General features: G+C 42.8%; 1 long non-coding RNA gene across 1 annotated transcript; it reads right to left on the bottom strand.

Annotated features, from left to right (window-relative positions):
• Nucleotides 1–1,499: 1,499 nt before the first annotated feature.
• LOC139071685 (uncharacterized) lies at nt 1,500–2,120 on the bottom strand. The gene is made up of 3 exons (XR_011521524.1): nt 1,985–2,120; nt 1,707–1,800; nt 1,500–1,585 (listed from the first exon to the last, which is right to left on the bottom strand). It is a non-coding gene; the product is annotated as an uncharacterized lncRNA (long non-coding RNA).
• Between the last annotated feature and the right edge of the window lie 2,044 nt (nt 2,121–4,164).

Raw genomic sequence — 4,164 nt, 5'->3', positions numbered from 1 at the left:
TAAAATCTTTTTTTAATGTTCATCCATCAATCCATTTTCAACAACTTCATCCTCACTGGGGATCTGGTACCCTATGCCAGCAGTTATCAGACAAAAGGGGGGACACCCTGGACAGGTCTTCAGTCCATAATAGGGCCACACCAGGAAGAAGCCAGAAAACCCAGAAAAGCCAGCGCATGCTCGGGGGGAAAATGCTAACTTTGTGCAAAAAGGCTAAGCAAAAGAAATTAGAAACGGTGATCCTCTAGAAGTGAAACAAAAGAGCCACAAACTGCACCACTGTGCAGCTTAATTTTAAATTTCTGAACTTTCAAACTACAAACTATCCAGTTTCATGCCTTTTTTCCTCATTGCACCACTCACTGATTCCAAGAGAATTCAATTAAAAGTTGCAAGTTGCAAATATTACGCATCTTTCTTATTTACTGTAGGTAATTTTTTATATTGCACATTTGTCAGTGCTTTTCATTCAGTGTACAATTTGCTTAAATATGTGGCTTGTACCCTTTAACTTCAATTCAACTATTAGTCCAGTAATATGCTTAAGTGTTTATTAAACTCATATTTTACAACAGGATAATAGAATCACTGAAACTAAGTAAGTCTTTATCTCGGTGGACATAAATCTACAGAAAATAAAAAAAGAACCTGGTCTTCACAGTTGTGGTAGATAAATGCACCATATTGGCTGTGTCTCAATTCAGGGTCTGCATCCTTCGAAGGACCCAGCCCACCCGGCCGACGTGGGCTGCGTCCTCCGTCGGCCGGGTAGACCGGATGTTAACGGCTGTGAATTTGGACAGGCCTAGCCTTCATGAACTCCCTCGGCGAACGTTCCGTCGCCTAGCAACCGTGGAACCGCTGGGCAGAAGGAACCTTAAACGATGGAGCTCGACGTTTTATTTAGCTTTTTAACCCCCAGAAACCCAAATTTAGAAAACAACTGCAAAATATTTTTTAACCTTTCACATGTTGTTCTAGGAGGCCAGATAAACGGGCCTATTTACACATTTTAACAGCCAATAGTGTTGCAGAACTGAATAGGACCTATTAGAAATGTAAATGTGGTTTTAAAAAGAAAAAAAATGGGGAAGGTTTATTTTTGTAGACTTAAATCTGATGTTGTAATATTACAACCGTGGGTCTCTGGGGGTTAATCATTTCCTTGACTGTTGGAGAGCTAATTCAGAGAAAATACTTTAGACTAGCTGAGCCTGAGCAAAGATGTGATAATAGTTTTTAATACTTTCTAAGGGTCTTACTTTGACCAAAACCGATTTATCACCTTTTAAGACTTTTCAAGACCCAGCGGATACCCTCTAGTAAACAATTCTCATTTGTAAACAAAAATAAAATTCAAGAGTTTAATGCAGAACTGATTTTATTTAGATATTTCTTTTACATGTACATGTTTAATCTTCATTAACCATTTTTTTCTAGCAAAGTAAAAAGCTGTCAAAGTTCTTCCTTCTCTCCTGTGCCCTCTGCTGCTCTGCCTCCATCTGCAGCCTTATGTCCTCCCAGATCAGCTCCAGAAGCTCATCGCTGGCACCTTCCCCTGGATGCCCATTTTCTCCAGAATAGTCTTAACAAACATGTAAGAAAAGAAACAGGAAGAGAAAAGAGGACAATGGGTTATTCCTTTCATGTTTTCGCAGAAAAAAATATACTCAAACGAGTTTTTAAAATATGAGATGTTATTGTACCTCCATGCCACAGCCGCCGAATACTTTGCTCCGGTGATCATGTGGTCCATCTCCGCCCTAAGCTTAATAAATTCCCTGGTTTTCTCTTTTGGTCCTAAAATACAAACTTCTATTAAAATCAGGGGGGAAACGAAGCGGGAGAAGTACGACACCGAGCGCGGCCGAACATACGAGCCGAGACCGCAATACAAGCACTTTTACTGTAACATTTCTAACTAAAATAACGTTCATGTATCACAAAAAGTCCTTAAACTGACAGTTTTCAAGTTTATACTTACATTTATATGCGCAATCCTCTCCGACAGCTCCCGCTTCACTGTCCGCCATTGTTTTTAAGTTTTTCTGCCGGCCGGCCCGCAAGGCATCTTGGGAAATGCTACCTATTGAAGGATACACCCGACCCATCCTTCATTCAGGCGAAAAGAAGGCCGCATTCGTCGACCGCATTTGAAGGAGTCTTCGAATTGGGACAGACCGAGTCGCGGCGCTGTGACGTAACCGGCCGACGAATCCGGCCAAGGTAGGATGCAGATCCTGAATTGAGACACAGCCATTGTCAAAAAGGAAAAGAAATGAAGCCGAGTAAATTTAAGTAAGTACAGTAAGTTTACTGTAAATCCTCTAATACAGGCCCGGGCCTGTATTTGACTCAAGCTCATCAAGCTCCAGGCCTTTATTGGAAGGAGGACCAGAATTAGAGGCATGCCTCTATTTCTATTTGAGCAAAATGAACTAATGGTTCGCTGGAGTTTTTGACAATTAAAATTGCGCCCACATTTTCAAAGTTAAACACATTTCTTTTAACAACGGTAGTTTCTGCTTCAGCCCTCTCCCCCTCCCCCTGCGCAGCGGCCGCAAACTCACTGATGCGCCTGCAGCCTCTCAGAGTTCCTGCTGCTCTAAACATTAAAATAATTATTTCATTTTCTGTTCCTCACTTCTGATTACCTTCAATGGTGTCTGATTGTTGCTACCAGCAGGTACAAAAACAAACTTGTTTTTATTTAACTATTTTTCTGTCCTGTATCTGTTTATTATCTTCCTGCATCTCCTCTCAATCCTAAAGAAAAACTGCTACCTGGGTTCATATATATTCACCTTATGAGTTACCTTTGAACTGCAGTTCTAAAAGATCTACCGACCGCAAAAACAGCGGAGTGCTCGCTGCTTGCCGGCCGTATCAGTGATCGGTGCGTCACCGGAGGACAAGGTGATGCGCCCTGCTCCACAGCAGCGAAACGCATCAGGCGCAAATAAAAGACAGAAAACATAAAAGGAAATGAGCCGACATGAACGATCGCGTGTTAAATTAGTTTTTGAGGTGGCGACACCTAATTTGATAATGTTACTATGGCCGTGCTCAGGACGCAGATGTCTGGAGCGCGTCAACAATCAGAGCTTTGCATGCGCAAGCTGGTTAAGGTTAGGATGGGGTGAGAGGAAGGTTAAATTGCAAGAAGGAAAAGGTCACAATTTGGTTAAATGTCTGTTCTACAGCGGGTGTCAGTACCGACGCTCTGGCACAGGGCGTTGCTCCCCCCCCCCCACCCCTCCCGACGCGCAGGAGCTTGTCACCTGCTGACAGCAGGCTGCTGTCTTTTCCGGGGGCTGCATCTTGCCGGTCATTATCGCGTGACAGCGACTAGTCGATGACAGGCATAAAAAGTCACTATAGTGAAGTCGACTAGTTCATACAACCCCTATTGCTCCCCAGTGTTCTGCAGCATAATGAGCACGTTCTCTTTGAACTTGATATCAAATTTTCACCTCCTTTTTGTCTCCGCACCTGCCAAATCGCGGTCTGTCACTGGCAAATCAAAAGTGAGACGGATGACACAACCGCCCCCCGTACTTGCTTGTTACCACATTCCACCCGGCCACAATAAAATACCGGCCATTATTCACCTCCGCCGACTCCGACACCGGCCAAAATATGATACCCGGCCATTAAATGAATACAGGCCAATATTAGAGGATTTACGGTATACATTTTTTAATTTTTCTTCTCAAAAATGTCTCTTACTGAAATGCCCATTAAATAATTTAGATTATCTCTGCAAAGCTGTGATGGACACAATAATACAGAACAGTCATGCACGTAGCATTTTAAAGATGTAAACATGTAATTTAAGCCCCTTTTACCATGCCTAGCTTTCACCAATTAATGCCAACTTTAGGTTTTCTTGTTTCTATGTGAAGACTGTGAGAAAAATTAGCTACTGGACATCTGAGCATCTGTTCATTTCACTGAAGGAGGAAATCGACCTGACGGTATCACTAGAAAGTCTGAATGAGAACACTCCCAACCCAGTCCAGGCAGGGTAGAGCTGATGCTAGTGTGTAAATGCCATAGGAGCGGTCCTGGTGCCAGAGAAGGATGGTAGAATGTGGCTCTGCGTAGACTTCAGGTGTCTGAATGCAATATCACTGTTTGAATCATACTCATCACCCCTCATTG

The sequence above is a fragment of the Nothobranchius furzeri genome, chromosome 9, assembly GCF_043380555.1.
Source record: "Nothobranchius furzeri strain GRZ-AD chromosome 9, NfurGRZ-RIMD1, whole genome shotgun sequence".
Taxonomy (NCBI): domain Eukaryota; kingdom Metazoa; phylum Chordata; class Actinopteri; order Cyprinodontiformes; family Nothobranchiidae; genus Nothobranchius; species Nothobranchius furzeri.
This window is presented reverse-complemented; position numbering and strand designations above follow the sequence as displayed.